The 20,974-nt window shown below is 41.9% G+C and overlaps 1 protein-coding gene across 9 annotated transcripts in view; it reads right to left on the bottom strand.

Moving 5' to 3' along the window:
• Window positions 1–16,975, bottom strand: part of numb (NUMB endocytic adaptor protein) — a 43,192-nt gene extending 26,217 nt beyond the window's left edge. For 8 of the 9 annotated variants that reach the window (XM_023827455.2, XM_023827458.2, XM_023827459.2 and 5 more), the window contains exon 1: window positions 16,751–16,941. The gene's annotated coding sequence lies outside the window, so the exon portion shown is untranslated. Of the gene's footprint in view, window positions 1–16,750 lie in introns of all 9 variants that reach the window. The other variant, XM_023827456.2, reaches the window with a different exon arrangement.
• Window positions 16,976–20,974: the final 3,999 nt, after the last annotated feature.

The raw sequence follows: 20,974 nt of genomic DNA, 5'->3' as shown, positions 1-20,974 counted from the left end.
AATAACCAAAATATTGGTTGTAGTATACACCTTTCTCACAGCAATGCAGACAGATTTATAGAGGTTCTGCCCAAAATCTGGCTAGCCAAATATCACAGCCCTATACATCCTGTGGAATGGTCAGTGACTACAGCATATCAAATATACAGGCCTAATAATTTAACAAGATAGATCATACTGAACCTGAATTGCTCTATCAGGTGCTTGTCAGAATGATTTAACTGGTTTTCATCTTTCGGCATTTTTAGTTTTTTGACTGCAGTCATAGATTTTAATAAAACTGAATTTCCTCTTGTGGGGACCGAAGAAATGGTCCCACAGTGTAACGTATAGCTGACCCAAACACACAGACACCCTTAATCCCGGAAGGGCAAAGCAACAGTGTTTCCCACCAAGCCACAAAGTCACCCAACCGAAAATACGGCAATTAGCAATTCTCATAGTCAGGGGCACAAAAAGCAGCATCTGTTAACCAGCCAAGCGCATCTTCAAGATTGACTGCAGGACCTATTTTGCCCTCCTGAGTGTGGAAACGGTGGCAGCGGCTACGATATAAAAACATTTGTCACAGTGAGTGACGCAGGACAGAGCAGAGAGCTCTTTCCAGTCCAGGTGAGGGGCCACTAATTTCATGATGATTTACCACAAACGCATTAACACAGGGTCATTCCATTTCAATTCAATGAACTGCCTCTGCACCATTTTTAATTTGGATGAAATCTGGTATGTAAATTACTACATTTGCAGCTCAGAAATGTTTTATGTTTATTTTTTATTTTCCTTTTGACATATAGCTACTTTTCCACCCCATGAGTAGCCAAAAAATTGATAATTCAGATTATTTTCTTGTGAGCTGTAGTTTAAAAAAAAAATTTTTTTTTACTATTACAGCTACAGTCGAACCTCGGTACAACGTACTCCATTTATAACGTTTACACCAATACAACGTTCAAATTTCAATGTCCCGAATTCGCGTAATGCATTATACCATTTGCCGGTATCGCTTAGAACGTACACCTTTACAGCGTAAACTTCGATATAACGTATGATTTTCAGAGGAAAATAGGCAAACTAACCTTCGTTACAACGTACAGCCTCATCTTCCGAGCGCGCGCACAATTCAGAATCGGCTGTTGCCGGCCATCTACGTCGCTTAGCAACGCCTAACTGTATGAACCTATCCTCACGAAGCATTCTACGCCGGCCGGACTCCTTGCATGCAGCCCCCGTTTTTTCATGGTTTTGCATGGTGTCATGGTATCGAAATTTATTTCAGCCAATTGAATCATACAGGTGCATAATTTCGGTTTGACATTAGATTACAGTAAGGTGATTTGAACGATAAGCCGGCAGTGGATTTTGCGTTATGTCGGCTGTCTATGAGTAACTGATATTAACCTAGTTTGAAGAATATAGTTCCTATTCAGAATAGGAACTATATTCTTCAAACTACACAAGCTGTATGTCATAGTGTCAACTTGAGGGGTGTTTTATAAAAGTTTTTTTATAAACATTTTGTGTTCTATCATTCATTTTGAGGGACTTGGTTACAACGTACTATGGTTATAATGTACAAATTCTTAATGTCCCCCGAGGTACGTTGTAACGAAGTTCGACTGTACATGGCTAAACTTGGGGGGGAAAAACAAACTTTTTTTTTGGAAACTTTTTTAATTAAAACAAAATAGCCCTACAGCAAGATGCATCCATACAGCAAATTAAGTCCCTGAAAAGTAAACTAAGGCATGTTCTGGAGCTTAAATTTCATTTCCAATGTCCAAACATTTTCACTGTCATGCCATCTTGAGCGACTTTCACAAAGCAATAGCAAAAGTTACCCTCATGTCTGACGCAACATTGGTTACCTTACACTGACATTTTACATCTTATTGATTTAGCAGATACGTTTATCCAAGACAACACACAAGCTAGGGTTAGGCAGTCCCAGGAGAAACTGGGAGATAAAGACCTTTCTCAGGGTACCAATGGTGGCATCACTCTGTCTACACCGGAACATGAACCAATGACCTTCTGATCACAGGTGCAGGGTCCTAACCCACTGACCTACACACTGCCCCCAAAAACACAGAGAAGATCCCAACTGCACACTCACACAGAAGGGACAGGTTTCAGATCCCCAATCCTGGAGGTGTGAAGAGGCAGAGGTAACCTACCAACCACCATGTGACCTGCTGTCTTACCTAAAACCAGATCTTTACAATCAGTATCATTTATCCTGGTTTCATCACAAAACCACTATGACCTCTTGACTCGGCTCTCAAAGTAAACATTAATACAAAATGCACTTCAGACACAGAGGTACTAACTGGAAGCTACTCAATATTACGAACAATCTCCCAAAGATGCAGTAATTCTCACTAGGCCCTTGTCCACACGTATACTTCACAGTGTGTGTATATCTACTGCCCTTCACTTCACAGCGTGTGTATATCTACTGCTTTTCACTTCACAGCGTGTGTAAATCTACTGCCTTTCACTTCACAGGGTGTGTATATCTACTGCCTTTCACTTCACAGAGAGTGTATATCTACTGCCTTTCACTTCACAGCGTGTGTATATCTACTGCCTTTCACTTCACAGCGTGTGTATATCTACTGCCTTTCACTTCACAGCGTGTGTATATCTACTGCTTTTCACTTCACAGCGTGTGTATATCTACTGCCTTTCACTTCACAGCGTGTGTATATCTACTGCCTTTCACTTCACAGCGTGTGTATATCTACTGCCTTTCACTTCACAGCGTGTGTATATCTACTGCCTTTCACTTAACAGCGTGTGTATATCTACTGCCTTTCACTTCACAGCGTGTGTATATCTACTGCCTTTCACTTCACAGCGTGTGTATATCTACTTCCTTTCACTTCACAGTGTGTGCCGTTTGCGCTTCACATTAGGCGAGTTTGCTCAACAGTGCGTTTTTAGCGTTTCCATGTGGATGGTGATTTTTTTAAAAACAGTGTTTGTGTGGACGGGATTTTTTTAAATGACGGAGGAGTAAAAACACCATACCTGTGTATGTATGGACATGGCCTAAATATGGCATACTCTGACTAAAATAAAAAAAACAACAATTTCATAGACAGGAAAGCCAAGGAGAAACCATGAAATCAAAGCCATGGTTATAACAAGCATGGATGTCTTCAAAAGGAAGCACACACATTACTAAGTGAAAATTACACCTCTCGAAATTGGTGTCTGACAAATTCTGACAAACTGCATTAAAATAAGATCCACTATGAACATACCTATACTACCATTGAATATTGAATATTCATTATACTTATATCTGATATATCATATATCATATCATTGATATATCATATCAAGCATCATATTTCTTTGTAAATATACTGCTCCTGCAATAAAATCCAAAGCAGATAGACTGCAGCCCACTGCTTGGTTTTCAGATCTTTCCCACCAGCATCTTCTGTATCACCACAGACATTTAATACTCTCCCTTCCTTCTCTCTCAAACACAGACACACACAGACACACACAGACACACACAGACACAGACAGACACACACAGACACACACAGACACACACAGACACACACAGACACACACAGACACAGACAGACACACACAGACACAGACAGACACAGACAGACACACACAGACACACACAGACACACACAGACACAGACAGACACACACAGACACACACAGACACACACAGACACACACAGACACAGACAGACACACACAGACACACACAGACACACACAGACACAGACAGACACACACAGACACACACAGACACACACAGACACACACAGACACAGACAGACACAGACAGACACAGACAGACACACACAGACACACACAGACACACACAGACACAGACAGACACACACAGACACACACAGACACACACAGACACAGACAGACACACACAGACACACACAGACACACACAGACACACACAGACACACACAGACACAGACAGACACAGACAGACACAGACAGACACACACAGACACACACAGACACAGACAGACACACACAGACACACACAGACACACACAGACACACACAGACACACACAGACACACACAGACACAGACAGACACACACAGACACACACAGACACACACAGACACACACAGACACACAATGTCTGCAGCAGGAGAGCTGTAAGAGTGTACGGTCAGCCAGGGTCTGTGGTTACCATGACACTCTAATCAAACCTTCCCTTTGCTTCAGTGATCGGAAAAACACACACACACACACACACACACACACACACACACACACACGGCAAGGGCTTTTGGGTAGCTGGGAAACATGAGCGCAGAATGTAATCACATACTGTAATGCAGTGATTTCCACAACCCATTGTTACACATTTACCAAACCTCCTCAGAACACAAGAAATACATCAGCCATTAATCAGGTTAGAGTGGGCATTCAGCCCGCGACATAATCTCTTCAGATCTCCGAGTGCAAATGTCTTGCTTTAACTTGGCATTCCGCTCACAGCCTACCCTGATCCTAGCAAACCTCCATCGGCAATCTCTTTCAAGGATGACCAAAGGAACATCTGAAAGACTTGGTGCTCCGTGAGGAGACTTTTTCATTCCATGCTTTGCTGGCCAGCTAACCGAACACACTTTTTTCCCCTCCATCTCCATCTTAGAATCAATGGCGCAGTTGAAATTGCCGACTGTAATGGAAAAACAAATGAATCCAGCCTAGTTCAGGCTCCTGTCCTCATTCTCACTTGGCATGATAGTGGAAAAAAAATGGCACTAACAGGAAAACAGCACAACACGACTGCGGGCCGGTCTTCCATCAACACGCTGGTAATTCTCCACTCTGCGCCAGAACTAATCTTAGAATACAGATCACTACTAAGTAAGAGTGCTTCACATATATGGGCTACCCAATTTTACATATTCCCATATAACAAACAGCAGCTCCAGTATCAATACACTTACGATATTAGTTACGTGTTTACATATTCTGGCACTAATCACTTTGTACAGTACAATATAGGTGTCAGACTTTGGCTGCTATTTGGTTGTCTTGTGCTCTTATGTTGTGGGTATTTGTCTGATCCCGTTTTTAACTGCTGCTTTAAGAAGACATTCTGATTTTCAGAGCCTCAACAAATTGACGGAATTGTTTTAATAGTTAGTTTCATATTCACTGCTTGGACTTGGGATGCGTTGGTATTTATTAAAGCCAAACCAACAGTCTGATACTCAAATACTCTGGTTGTAAGGTCATAAGTAAGGTGCCATACTTCAGACTAAGGTACTATAGTATGACTGCATACATCAATATTAACTAATGACACTTTAATGAGTAAAGTGAAACTAAGGGCCAAATCTGAATCATTATTTATGAAATGTCATACATTTGCAAGTCACGTCAGGAAACAGTTCAAGCAATGCAACAACACTTACTTTTGACCTTTGGATATAACATGTCTGTGGATCTACGGTTTATCTGCTAATTTGCATTTACGGTACGGTGTATTTGTGTGGATAGTGAATAGCAGCACTGCTTGTACAGTTACACTCACACACACCATCCCATGCAGAATCACTCTGAAGAAAACCATACCTGAATACCGTTTCTCAGTTCGGTCCTCAGGAACCCAGAGATAGTCCATGTTTTTGCTCCCTCCCAGCTCCCTACTAAGGTTGTGTCTCATTTTTGTATTCTGCCAAATGTAACATTGTGACATTTACATTGTGCCAGTAATATCGCTGATGATATTTTTCTAGAATTTCAGTACCAAGAACCTGAGATGGTTTTAATCATGTAGTAAATGCCATTTCATGAAATATATGAAAATATTTAATAACCTACTAGGATATTTCATAACCTACCGGGAGATGAGAGGAAGCAAAAATGTGGACTGTCTAGCAGAGAGCTTGGAGGGAGCAAAAACATGAACCAACTGTGGGTCCCGAGGACCAGATTGTGTAACACTGCTCTAATTCCGTTATCAACAAAACCTCTCTTAAAAACAAGCCGACTCATAGACTGAAACAAGTGTTGCTCCAACTATTAATATCAATTACACAGATGAACACACTTACCATTCTTAGAGCATATTACAGGAAAATTACCAACCATAAATTTTTTATGGTAAATAATTAGGGCTGCATCAACTAATCAATAACATCGATAATAATTAGTAATTTAAATAAAATTGACGACAAATTTTGTCATTAGTTGCATTTTTGCAGTTTGCTGCGTAACTTGAATAGTATGACATCATCGCCTAGAAATATTAACGTTAGTGTGTTAAGCCTAGTTCATACATCACTTTTCCATGTGCTGTTACAATGTACACACAGTTGTGTGTGCAGACTGCTGTGTACATATTACATTTGTCTGCGGATGCAGATGGTCGTGATTGGCACATTTGTGTACAGCATTGATATTCCACCAGACCAGCAGAGGGCAGATGTATTCCAACAAACAGAACCAAAAGCAGCGTAGTGAAATGGGTGAACAGCCTTAAAGTTATTAGGCTTGGGCGGTATTACAGTACTACAGTATACTGCGGTATTTTGAAATTCTGGTGACCAAATTTTCCCCCAAATTTTAGATTGGCCCAACTGAATAGTTGATCGCCTGATTACATAATTAATTGATTATCAAAATAATTTTATTTATTTTTTTTGCAGCCCAACGAATAATACATTTCACACTCATCCAGCACCCCTGAAGCAGATGGGGTTATGGGTCTTGCTCAAAGGCGTAACAATGACATCATGCTGCCAGCCATGGGATTTGAACCAATAACCTGAAGTCAAGCGCACAGATTCCTAACCAACAGAGCCACACACCACAACATGTGACAATTATTAAATTCAATAAGGTCTTGTAAATTTTCTACAGCGCCACCTTCAAGCACAATTGTTCAACATGTCTTTTTCTATTACCTTTGTTGCAAGATCATACTTTTTTCGCTGCCAAAACAAAAACAACAGCAATACCATGTATTACATCCCAGGAACAGAAAGAAAACAGTGAACTGTTAGCACTTGGGTTTAGAAATCTAGGTTATGAAATACTTTTCATTTCATGAAATTACATTTACAGCACTGATGATCAGTTTAAAACCATCTCAAGTCCTTGGTACTGAAATTGTAGAAAAATATGTCCAGCAATATAACTGGCACCACGTAAATGTTACAACGCAAATGTCACAACGTTATGTTTGGCAGAATACAAATATGACACACAAACTTACATAAAAAGGGCTTTGTGCTGCATATGAGCTTCTTTTACTCAATATACCGAGCGGTGAGTCTTTAAATCTAAACCTTATCATCACCCACTTCTTCACCGTGTTGGAGAGAATGACCTGAGCACTCCAAGAGGTGGCCAAGTGCTGCACCCTTCCCAAAAGCGCCCCCATCCCCCAATCCCGTCTGTGTTTCACTGCACAGCTAACAGATATACTCCGCCATGCATAGCCAGAAAAAAAAAATACTGCAATATTGGAACACATGATCTGCCTTCTAATGAGGTACTTCAATAATTCAATAAGGCAGAGACAACCAACAGTAACCTCTTTGAAGGAAGGCGCCTAGCATGGATTGTAAACCGCACAAGCTCCATTGCAGTTCTAACGACATGCTCCAAAAACAGCACATAACTCTAGGAGATAATGCAAGAGCATAAGCATTCACATGCATTTTTATTTTGGCATTTACAAAAGATTTGCTTTGGTGCACTTGGCACTGACAGACAGAAAAACGGATGGTCCGCAGAACAAATACATTCTGTAGGGCAGACGTGTTTATTGTAGTACATAAAAAGAAAATACAGTGCACAGGAAGAGATAGAGAAGGCACTGGAAAGGAACAAATGGACAATTAGGACAAAGCATGCAATGGAATGCATGCTGCAAGCAACATTACTTATTAAATAGATAGGTGATGATACCATAAATAAAGTGATGTCAAGTGATATAGTCACGTCTTACGTAGCTGAGTGGGAGGAGCCTGTGCATATAAGGAGCTATACGACTAAGAGGAAGCAGGTAAGTGTCCACGTGATTCCTGTGTTGATTTTAGCTGGAACCCTCATTTCACTCTTAAAGTAACATCTCATCCAACCAGTCCTGCCACTCAAAGACACCCAGAAGTGCTGGTTCCTGGAAAGACACAGCAATTGATCAAGGGAGCCCAGCTCATACCGAACACACACCTTATGGAAAGGCAGAAACCCAAACGTGAGTCAAACCTCAAGGGTTAAGGGGTTCCAGATATAGCCACACCTAGAGGCCAGCGAAGCCGAGGGTGAGGGTGATGTCCACCAAGAAGAGTTAGAGGAGATCCAAGGAGGACCAACACATAAGTGCCTAATCAACTGCTGGGCGACACTGTACACTAGGGTGTGTAACAACGGATTATATAATAACATCACATTATGTAATAATTTGACTAGGTGTCAATGATGAGATCCATTGTGGTTATTTATTGTATAATGCGCAGTATTACATTTTCATCAATAGAAAGTGCAACTCCCGCATTTTGCAATAACCACTGCAATATGTAATTATGTATAATAAAATGCACGGAAATGCATTACATATTGCATTCAAGCCGTCTATTACAAAATGTGACAGATTATTACAAAATGCAGGCGCTATTACATAATGAAGTGAACATTTGTTACATTGTGTTCAGTTATTACATAATGTGGTATTATTACATAATGTCTTGTAACAGGATGACCACCTACTCCATGTCGGGGGGGGGGGACACTGACAGCCAGGACAGGTCTTGCAAATTACCATTTCAGCCCAGAGCACCAGAGCCTTTCAGCTTCAAAGTAGCTTGTAAACCCTGAAGGGGCTCACAGTGTCGCCCCCGGTCACCCTACTGTACACATCAGGATCTCACATCTGTGTCTGGGGAGATGCTCAGCGAGATCCTTCCCTAGTTCCAGGCTTGCGCATAAACAGGCAGCGGGACTCAAAGCGAGGGCACCGTTTCCTGGCAAAGGCTTCCTGGCGCGCTTCTCCTGTACAGTGGGAGTGTTGGTTCACCCACCTACGTATTGCTCATGCCCAAAGGCGCAGCAACTGATGCAACATGGAGGGACACTCCAGGCCCTCCTCCAAGCCTGCAGTTTTTCCTAAACCTTTCTTTTCACATCACTCTGCATTCATACATACTATCTAAATGCACACATATGTTTGACATTACAACTGGCATGAACTGCTAACACAATTAGGACCAGCTTGGTTTCTCCAACCCTGCCAAACTAAAGCAGCACCAAGTCTGCCTCCTGGTGACCAGGCCAAATTGTCAATGAGCCACCCACTCCTCAGTTACCAAACATAATGTGCTGATCCATGCAGACTCAACTGCAATGCACTGCAGAATCGGCAAGGCAGATGAAACCAGATGCCCCGATTCAACCTCAGGCACAAATAAACGATTTAAGTCACAAACAACAAAGAATGAAAACTTATTTTCTGCATCTTGGGAAATTAATGAGATTTATTTTAAAGCACAATTTGTATAATTTCCAGGAAACAGATTCATAGAAGAATAAACCATCAATTTGCTTCATTCCAAAGCTGGATAAATCACAAATGACACACTGTCTGTAATTCATGCACAAGCCAAGAAGTCTAATGGCAGTACATATTCAAACAGAAAAATATATACACAACCACACAAAAGACCAGCACACAAACATCCTCTCAAAAAAAGAAAGAATATTAACCTCGCACAAGCTCAACCACTCAACGGAAATACCCTCTCACAGAAATTATACCACTCACAGCAAAAACACTCAACCTTTCACAGAAACACATACACAAACAAGCATAACCATTCATACACTACCTCACACTGCTATTCACGATACCCCTCACTGAGTGTTTATACGGAATTCAATAGAGACACAGCAGCACTAATCTCTCTCCATGATTATTAGAGATAGATCTACCAGATAGCTGGCTCTATTCAAGATTTTGGACCTGTGAGCCTCTGGGTCCGAACGGCCTCCCACAGCATCCGCTGCCATTAATGTGAACCCGGTCGGTGCAGAGCAACGCTAAGCCATCGTGACGTCAGCAGAGCACTTGGGAGACAGAGAGACCAGGACACTTGAGAACACCTGAACTCTTCATGAATGTAATGGAGCCCATTCAAATACAAAGACAGACAATCCTAATGTTACATATAAAGAAAACACTGGCATCCCATTGAGAGGGTATGTTGATATCGACATTGCATGTTATGCATGGGAGGGTTAGGCTGATTTTGCATGATCGTCTGTTATGAAAAGGGGGTGCTCAATAAAATCTGTCGACCCTTTGAAAATTTTGTGGTGGGTCTCCCTGTCATGATGGGGGGGGGGGGGGGGTAAATGCATTTTACTCCGTCATAGGGAAGTAAGCGTGAAATCCACACACACTATATGGGGACGGTCAGCGGCTCAGCGGCCTGAGTGTCTGGCCCCGTGATCAGAAGCTCACCGGTTTGAGTCCCAGCCTCAGCAGAACATTCAGCAAGGCCCTTAACCCCCAGCTACAGATCTGCAAGTTAGCTGACCTGGGGGGGGTAGGCTGATTCCAAGGGCCCTTGAGTGACAGGGGGCTGCAAAACATATGGAAATTAACTGTATTGGTCTGGGTTGGGGCCCAATATGCTTCTTTAACAGCACCCCCACCTCCAGGAATGGGGGTTCAAATCCCATTTCAACTCTGTGTGTGTGGGAAATGCATCCTTCCTCTCATTAGGCAAAGACACACAGTTGAATTGGCATCTCTAAATTGCCCAGTGTACAGTACTGTGCAAAAGTCTCAGGCAGTCAAAGAAAACATTTAAAGGTGTTTACCTGGGTAAGAAGTGCATATTTGTTCAGAAAAAAACACTTTAGCATTAGAATATATGCAAATTAACAGTATCACAATAAAAACTTCTGTTTTTGTAGATGAACACTGCTTCAGTTCCCAAATCTATCCTCAGGGACACCTCAGACATTCCATGTATTCATTAAATCTCACCACAAAACTCACTTACTTAAGCAATTGAATGAGGTAATGACTAGCCAAAGAAGGTCGGGGTAATGGTCAAGTTAAAAAAATGCATGGATGCATTAGATGGTTGTTGGAAATACTGGGGTGACTTTAGGAGAGGTTTTGAAATCGTTAAACTAACACTCTATGACAGACAAAACATCACCTGGAAGAGGTGTCGTGCGGCCAACAGGGTGACCCATTCTGTGGATCCCACTGCCCCAGTGCAGTGACAGGGACACTCTATTGTGAAAATGGTACCATCCTTCAGATATTTGGTAAGGCAATGATGGCACTACAGTACATTTAACTAGTTGCGGGACGTGACTGTGAACAAGGCCGAAACGCTCCCGATTTTGAGCAGGACTTCCGTAATGATAGCAATAAGAAAGCAAGATGCAAAAGTAAGGTCCTGATTTTCTGAGGTCGTAAAAGATCCTGGGACATCTTTTGAAAGAGTAGGGGTGGTACCCCGATGTCCTGGCAAAATACCGTCTACTGTGGCCCTTTCAGATCTGCCCTCCTAATCATCCCCTATATCTAAGTGGCTGCCCATTGGTTCTGTAAAGTGCTTTGGGGGTCTCGAAAAGTGCTGTATAAATATATCACTCATTCATTCATTGAAAGCTGAAAACTCAGACTGTAGACATGGTTGACATAATTACTAATGATCCTACTTCCCCAACTTACTTCCACCTGTGACTAAATGAAAACACGATCCATCAGAGATACAGACTTTTGTCAAGCAAAACGAGCCCAGCTGCCTGAATCATTGATGCATCCCGCAACAGTAACCAACACCAGAGACAACACAAGCAGCTTAGTCCAAGCATAAGTGGCCCGAATGTGTGGGGGGGGGGACTGGAGGGGTCACGCTGAACCGGATCCTAGAAAACCAAGAAACCCGAGCAGGCTCACCCGCAGAACGTCAGTCGGGGGCGACTGCTGATGGACGGCTTGGAATACATTCATTCATGTAGCCGTTCTCTGTCTTCACTGCTAACGAGCCAACAGAGCGGACAGCGGTACTAGATGCACAACCCTACCACAAACCGTCCTGCAGCCCCAGCAAGCAGAAACGCACAAGCCTCCACAAGTTCAATCTCCACCCACCGTGTGTGGAGGATACGGTGTCTAACAAGGCAGAGGTTCGCAATATAACTTAAAGAGAAACTGGGGGGGGGACATGGTACACAGAACACAGTAAAGGGACAGGGCCGGAGAGGAAGGGTGTCACAAAATACCTGCTGACTAAGGAGTAGAGCTGTTTGATTGTGGCAAAAAAAAAAAAAAAAAATCACGATTATTTTGGTCGATATTGAGATCACGATTATTTAATCGTTTTATCTCGATCATTTTGTTTTGACGATCGTTGGAAGCCAAAACCATAATTGAAATTCAAAATCAATTAACTGCCTAGCCCTACTAAGGGGGTGCAAAAACAGTTCCTTCTATGACAGCCGAGAAGAAGGATCACATCCGTTAGTGAAACCAATGCAGTGAGTAGCTATATTGTAAATGAAAATCTCTCACTTTTTATAGGTACATCCAGATAATGTGGACATTCTTCTACAATCAAGGAAGCAAAGTGTCAACTAAAATGGAAGGGGTTGTGGAAATACTGAACAGACACTGAACAGCTATCACAGCACATGTCATCGTCATGGATTACGGTGTTCAAGATCACAATTATGCGACGGCACCTCTTGTGCCGAATGTAATGTCACTGACCAGCTGCCCCTACAGCACAACCTCACCAGAAGGACTGAGGAGTCCCTGTTCATCTTCATTTGACTGAAGAGAGGCTTCTAAAGAACCATTCCAGATAACTGCCACATAAGCAAGTTGCTGGTATTTCGATTTATGGTACCTTGGATACAATGCAAGAGACATTAACAGCACAAGATAAAAGCAGTCATGACTCACAATAAGCCCACAACTATGTACTGTATGCAGTACATAAAATATGGTAGACTGCTAAGCAAAGGATAATATCTGAATATTATACCCTAAAAGAGCAATATGGCACATTTACAAAGTGAAAGCAGAAAGAAGCACAAAAAATCCAAGAAAAAACCATAGGGGTCCATTAATGACGCTGCCTGGACCCCTAAAAGGAGACCAGTGGACTGACCAGTTGCTTTCGCAGTGGGGACAGTACTCACTTTTGAGCTGTAAGTAAGGATGAACTAGACATTCTCCCTCCAGATATTTGGTAAGGCAACGATGGCACAACATTTAACTAGTAGCGGAAAGTGACTGTGAACAAGGCCGAAATGTTCAAGAGCAGGACTTCTGTAATATATAATGATAGCAATAAAAAAGCAAAAATAAAAAAACAGAAATACATCAGCAGTTAAACAAATAAAAACTACGCTCTTCTACATTCTTACCTAATAACCAAATAGAAAAACCTAATGTCACAGCACACCTGCACAGACATATTGTAAACCTGATTCTGTTGTATTAATGGTTAACCACTTTCACAAAGGCTAGTTCACTTCCTGCTGTCCCCTTGCACTTCACTGAGTTTCAGTTTATAGTAGTGACAGCTATATAGTGAACCTATAAGTGCATGTTTCAAAGTCTAACATTCTAATCTGTAGCAGAGGGAGAGAACCACTTCTGGATGTTCACATGGCTTATTATGGTACAAGACCCCAGTTTCTACAGGCGATAATAATTGTTCAAAATTTGGGTCTTGCTAAAAGAGACAGAACTTGACCCTCCCTGCAGGAGCAAACACATGCATCACTACAGCAATGCACACCGAAGCTTAACAAGAGAAACAGTCACCAGGAGCTGTCCTGCACTCGGAAAATGTTCTGTAAAAAGCACAATCAACATTTTACATTTCTACCAATATTTAAATCAATACCTGAAACAAGATTAATATGATCAATATTTGATCAAATATTCTTATACCAAAATTTACGCAATCATATGTTCTGCACATACAATTAACATCTGAGAATATGATAAAATTACAGTAGAAATGTGTGATTATCATATACAAGTTAGAACAGTAAACCTACTCACATAGCTGAAACGCTTTTATATAAAATTTTGAAAACTGCTTTTTGTTTCTGTAATGTACTATTACAAAATGATGATACACTGTCAGGTAATAGGACTGTGTGAAAGCACAAAGACGTTTTTAATAATCAGAGAAGCCTTTTTATTTTAAAAGGGAAAGGTCTTATAATCTATTAAGGTACTTTGTACATTCTAAAAGAAAGCCTGCATATTATCAGCTGATTAACTAGGATGGTTAATAACTGCAAGCCCTGGAATGATGGAGCACAACTGGCTTCTTCCTGCCATGAGGTCGAGGGTGGCTGAGATAACAGTGACGCATCCTAAAAGCCTGTTAATTGCCTGCGAGATATTATTAGCCTAGTAAAAGACGTGCCTCTAATGTTCCAAGGGATATGATATGCGCGACTTATAATACAGACCCAAGTAGAAAGTGAAGCGTTTGTGCAGATCCTACGAGGTTCTTGGGGAAAATAACAACAAATAGGGAACAATATGCATCAGGAAGGCGGGCATGCATCCGGAAGTACAGTCAAAAATGAGCAGTAAATGAATCATATGGATGCCTTTATTTCAACATTGTGTTAAGTCACTACGTCGTACATTGGTAAGAGACTTTTCTCTCTGTGGGTTGCAGTAATTCTGTGGTAAATCTGGTTTTTAACCGAGGAGAGAATACACAGAAGTGGGGGGGGGGAAAGACAAATGCTGCAGCACCAGCCCCAACCCACAGGAACAGTCAACCAATTAACTGCAAATTAAGACTGCTGCAGCACAGGTAAATCATTTCATGAAACTTAAAAATTATTTCTAGCAATACTTGCATGACATCTGATCAGAATACTGAATTAAATTCTTGCTTTGTACCTTAATACATATTTTAATTCAAAGCAACAATATCGCCTATTAATACAACTAGATATTTCTTCCTAGAGCAACAAAACCCTATTTATCCTGTGCTGCCTACATTATAACAGTATTAGATCATTAGTACTTACGGTAATTTGAATAATATTGCGCGTTAAAACTACCCAAGACCCTCAAGCAATGCTAATATTTTTGCAATCACCTAAAATTATTACTGTATCACACAATTATAACAATAATAGTAACAAGAAAAATTATTTGAAGTTGAAATATACCAGACAAATATTGAAGGTGCCTTTATAATTATTTAGATAAAACTGTTTTAGAACAAAATATTAAATAAACTTATAAAACTTGTGTCACAAGAGGTGTTAAGTTGCGCATTACGGTGAATTTCTGAAATGTACACATACTTCAAGGATGCCCGTTCAAGTCCCAACAGGCGTTGTTTTTGTAGCACTATATAAATATATAATAAAAAGTAATTAATCTGAGATACTTCAGTATGTATATATCAGTTACATGAAATCGATTGGAATGGCTTAAACCAAATTCTCTTCAGAAAAACTGGAAATGAGATACACATTATTAGCAGAGGACGGTTTTGCCTGCAGGAGACAGGTGTCCGAGTTAAACGCCGCATTTTATTTACTGACGGGTCCAAATTGCTGAAATGCGATACGTCGGTAAGAGTTGCTGTGGTGTCATTATCAGACGTGCATTTACACGCTCTCATCATACCACCGAATGCGCCGATACCGAAAAGCGCAGTAAATCCGAAAGCAGCACGATCCAACCCCGTTTATTCTGCTTCAGAAGTTCCTCGGTTAGCGACCATAACGCCAAGTACCACGGGCGACCGTAGAATGCGCACATTTCAGCGGGATCGCCTCCGATTGCCAAGAAATACCGGCATAAACGGCGTGTGTACAGTCATGTCATGCCACACTACATTTCGGCACAGATTACGGCTCACAGTGTTAACAAAACCACGCTATTTGGTTGAGGGACAGTCGGTCACATAATAAATGATACATGAACATGCCTGCATGCCACGAACCATATAAAAATGCAACTTTTTTTCCCACTGAATTATTTGCCACCGATTAACAAAATACTGATCACGGCAGCATTACATGAATTGTGATATATTTTGCGCGTTGGGTGTTTTTCCCCAGTAGGCTGATTGCTCTGTATTACACTGACCGACGCATCGTAACCAAACAGCCCGGTCCGCCTTCACCAGCAGGCACTTTGCTGCCGGGCTCCGCGAAGTTCCCCTTCAACAGCATTGCACTGGATCGCTGATACCGGATGACATGGAAATTTCGGCTGTCAGCATCAGGCAGCTCAGTCCCGTCGCTCGATATATTTCCCGGCCAGACAGTTTCATAGGTCGGGCACTTTGAAATTATCCCTGCCATCGACCGTCGATGATGCGGCCAACTTCAACAAGCAATAGTGCCATACGACATATAAAAACATAACAAGCCAAGGGGTCATCCTTATGTTTCTATAACTACCCGATTTCACTCAAACAACCACTAACCACCCCGCCACACGAGATACGTGCTTGATAATTTACTTTGACTGCAACACAAGGTAAATGGCCAGTTCAGTATAACCGTGAGATCCCACTCGGTCCTCGATCTGAACATGATGATCGCCATAGTGACACCCACGGCTTTAACGTGTCAGTACGGTGTACATAGCAACTTTAACCCCAGATATCTACAACATCAGCACGCCCTCTTCCTATCAGACTTGCCGTTTTACTGGACTGAAACACACAGCGAGCCGGCCAGCGGATATTCTTACCGTAACAGCAAATTCCTGTGTAGTAACAATCGCAATGTCAGGTTGTATAAAGTAACTATTCCAGCTAGAACTAAATGATGTACTTGCAAAACAGTCCAAATAAATTAAATTTTAAGGAAGTTACACCGAGGAGACACCTCGCTGCCTCCTCACTAACGCCGCCTTACGCCAAGCGCCTCACCTGCTCAATCCGCTGTGGAAACTGACTTGCTCAACCTAACTCGCCCTTGGCAACGGGCCGCCCCAGGATCAACGCGATTGGATCGAAAAAGATGTGCGGCAGGAATTCCCGAGGTGTGATTGGCCAAAGCATATGGCAATCAGGAATTTCGGCGACGAACACAGTACGGATGACCAGTTATTTTGCAAACTTCTAATGTGTCTCTCCCTAAATCTTGCGGAAAGAACTTTAATACTTTAAGGAAATTTAAATGCAGTGTATTTATGTTATTTTTTGCTAGGTCCATAGAATTTTTATATATGTGTGTGTATATATGTATGTGTGTGAAATTCTGTTGAGCTGCATGCATTTTACCTCCATGTACATATGTGCTGACGATTACTGCCAACAGAAGTTGTACTACAATCACTACTTTCTACAGTTCACAGTAACAGTCTAACAAACGCAACATGAAGTCTAAGATCTTAACAATCACTTATCAGGCTCACCCAAGCAAAACACTCTAATTCACAAGTCCCTCGGGGCATTGAATAGATTGCTGACCATGCTGGCGCTAAACACCACAGTTTTAGACACTGGGCTGCTTCAGCATTTACTGTAGCTTCTCTGTCATGTACAAGATGATATGGTCTTTAAGCATTCTAAATCTCTGCTGCAAATCTACCCTTTTAATTGACATACATTTTATTGCCCTTAATATGGCCTGCTTTGGAATATCCATGCATTTTTCCAATTCATTGTGTTGCATTGTATTATTTGTAATAAATAGATTTTTTAAACTTACGTTGCTTTTTCTTTGCTTGCTATATTCCCTTACCTTATTTTCCCAGATCTCAGTTTTCCAGCACAAGGAATTGTGGAACACTGGAAATTTAAGCTCTATGTCAGTACCTGTACTGGAAAGACATACATATGCGCAGTCACACACTACACTCATTTTAAATCCCCTAAGCTGAGGGTGATCTACATTTTCATTTAATTATTTTCTGGGATGGGAGAGTTGAATTGACAGAAGATATGGGATGTGTTAAATGTGCTTCAAGCTTGGCTGTGAATCCATAATGACAGGGAACATGCTAGACAAAGAGATTTATTTATTTAACGTAGTGAAGATTCTGTTGGTTCCTACAGCAAGACATGGAGAGGGTGGACAATTTAAATTTTAATGTCAAGGGCCTAATAAGGAATTTGGCCTCTATTTCAGTTCAGATCAGTCCTTGGAAGGCTGATGCAGGGGAGGTGGACATTAATGACCAGACTGGGGCTGTCGAGACAAACAGGTACATAAATACAAAGACTAATGAGGGGCAACAAGCACCAGGCGCAGCTCATCAGGACCACGTGAGGAAGGAGACAGGAGGGGCAGGGGGACATGAGGGGCAGGACGTAACAAAGGGAGACGGGGTGTCAGTGAAAGTACATGGAGTTTAATGGTCAAAGTACAGAACAGATTGTGTAGCTGTCAGCCGGAGGGGGTTTAAATGTCCATTAAACAAGTCGAGGTTTGTTGAGGCCCCTTCAGACCGGCGGCCCCTGGGTTTTAGCCTGGGTAAACCCATGCTTAATAATCCCCCTACCTACCATTTATTTACCTTTGTGCATTGGCCTTGGATACAAATGGTCACCACTTCCTATAAATCCCAGCATTGTGAAGTTCCCAGCATATAGTTTTTCTTGAGACAATCTCACAGAGGTGCTGATTCAGTTCTGCGGTCATTTTAATGGCCATTCGTCTGTGGTGATCATCAACTATCCAGTTAAGTTTTTGTCGATGCCTGACAGTGAGCTTTGACTTGTGCGCCTTGTTGCTCTTTGGAGATGCGGCCTGTATTTGCTGTTGGGATACAAGACTGGTCCTTAGTTAAAAAGTTAGAGAAAAATCAAATTTTATTAACTAGGTCCTGAGCACAGTACAGAGCCTCAGGTAAAATGACACACTGAAACCACACACCCCCCATGTGACCAGGTGCTGCTGGGAGCCCCCAAGGACTCAATGCTAACATTTATCTATCTATTTATTTATATCCTGTTAACTGACACCATTAATTCCACCAGTTATGCCAGTGTGTTATACATTATCATTCTTTACTTCAATGCACCGTCTATATAGACCCTTGTGTGCAGTCCCTGCACTGTCCTGTATTTTGAACTTTTAAGTATTGTGAGATCCTCCCCATGGTACTTGCTTGGTGGGACATCATTTCATGTCAGAGTTTAGATTTAGATTTGGAGCTGAGCTGCATACTTGCCATTCCAATTGGCTGTGGGGTGGGCATGCTGAGAACAGGTCTGCTGACGATGTTGACTAGCCAGTTGTACTTCTACTGTCTCTGATGCACTTTCACAATATTTTTTTGCTGTCCCACAATTAATTTACATGATTGGGGGCAATATTTTGGTTATAAAAACCTTAGGAGATGTCGCTCTTATTAGGGACTTTCTTTATGCTTTTAGTAATTACCTGTAATTTGACACTTGGAGGAACCAAAGACAAAAACTGCTTTTATACAAACCATATGTCCAAAGAAAAAATAATGAAAGTCGTTGATCATACACCAACATAGAACGCTCACCAGTAAAATATAACATAGAATGTGAAAACTAACCATCCATCCATTTCTGTCACTGTTTATCCTGTTAGGGTCACCAGAGCCTATCCAGGAGGTTACAGGCACAAGGCAGGGAACAACCCAGGATGGGGCACCAACCCATCACAGGGCACAAGGCAGGGAACAACCCAGCATGGGGCGCCAACCCATCACAGGGCACAAGGCAGGGAACAACCCAGGATGGGGCGCCAACCCATCACAGGGCACAAGGCAGGGAACAACCCAGGATGGGGCACCAACCCATCACAGGGCACAAGGCAGGGAACAACCCAGGATGGGGCGCCAACCCATCACAGGGCACAAGGCAGGGAACAACCCAGGATGGGGCACCAACCCATCACAGGGCACAAGGCAGGGAACAACCCAGCATGGGGCGCCAACCCATCACAGGGCACAAGGCAGGGAACAACCCAGGATGGGGGCCAACCCATCGCAGGGCACAAGGCAGGGAACAACCCAGGATGGGGCACCAACCCATCGCAGGGCACAAGGCAGGGAACAACCCAGGATGGGGCACCAACCCATCACAGGGCACACCATTCACTCATACACCATTCACTTACACACCATTCACTCACCCACACACACCTATGGGCAATTTGGTAACCCCAATAAGCTACAGTATGTTTTTGGACTTTGGGGGGAAACTAGAGCACCCAGAGGAAAGCCCACAATGGCAGAGGGAGAACATGCAAACTCCACACTTTTTCATTTTGTAATAAATCTGACACCTCTCATTATTGTGCCTTGCATGGATTAAAGAAGGCAATAATTTTAAAGATAATTGGTAATTTTGTTTAATCATGCATGGTTTTGATGCTGCCCACACCAAAGCCTGAGGTTGGCCAAACATACAACAAATGTATACTTACCTTCACAGTCTTCTATGTCTTTGAACTTCTGAGATGTGAGGCTATATCAACACTGAAAATATATGTCTGAGCTAGTAATTTCAGCACAATGCCTGGAACTACCATCATTGCAGAATTTCAAAGCTCGTTCAAATCTTGTTTTAAAGTTTACAGTATGGTGGTGACTTTGTATGTGAATTAAATGTCAGCAAGAGTTTTTCCTCAAAGAATACATTGTTTCTGTCTGTGTTAAACACAGTTAAGAAACATTTCCTGAATGGACTTTTGTCTATCTAGAAAAATCTTGTGATCCACAAATGTTGTGCACATGCATCAAACTTGCACAGAAGAAAAACTCTGTTTTGGCAAAGGTTAATTACAGAATATTCCCTCATTAGATTAAGAGCTCAATTTTTGGCTCCAGATCCATTGAACTAACTGAACTAATCTGAGCTCTTCAAAGATACATTAGAAACTGAACTTTTCTAAGGTGCATCTGATCCCACCATGGGCTATTCCATAGACTCTTATTCTCTGTCTTTCAATCACCCACATAGCTTTTCTCGTTAGTATTAGGCAAACC

Source organism: Paramormyrops kingsleyae, chromosome 14 (assembly GCF_048594095.1).
Source record: "Paramormyrops kingsleyae isolate MSU_618 chromosome 14, PKINGS_0.4, whole genome shotgun sequence".
NCBI lineage: Eukaryota > Metazoa > Chordata > Actinopteri > Osteoglossiformes > Mormyridae > Paramormyrops > Paramormyrops kingsleyae.
The sequence above is the reverse complement of the archived record's forward strand: the minus strand, read 5'-3'. Positions and strand labels throughout refer to the sequence as shown.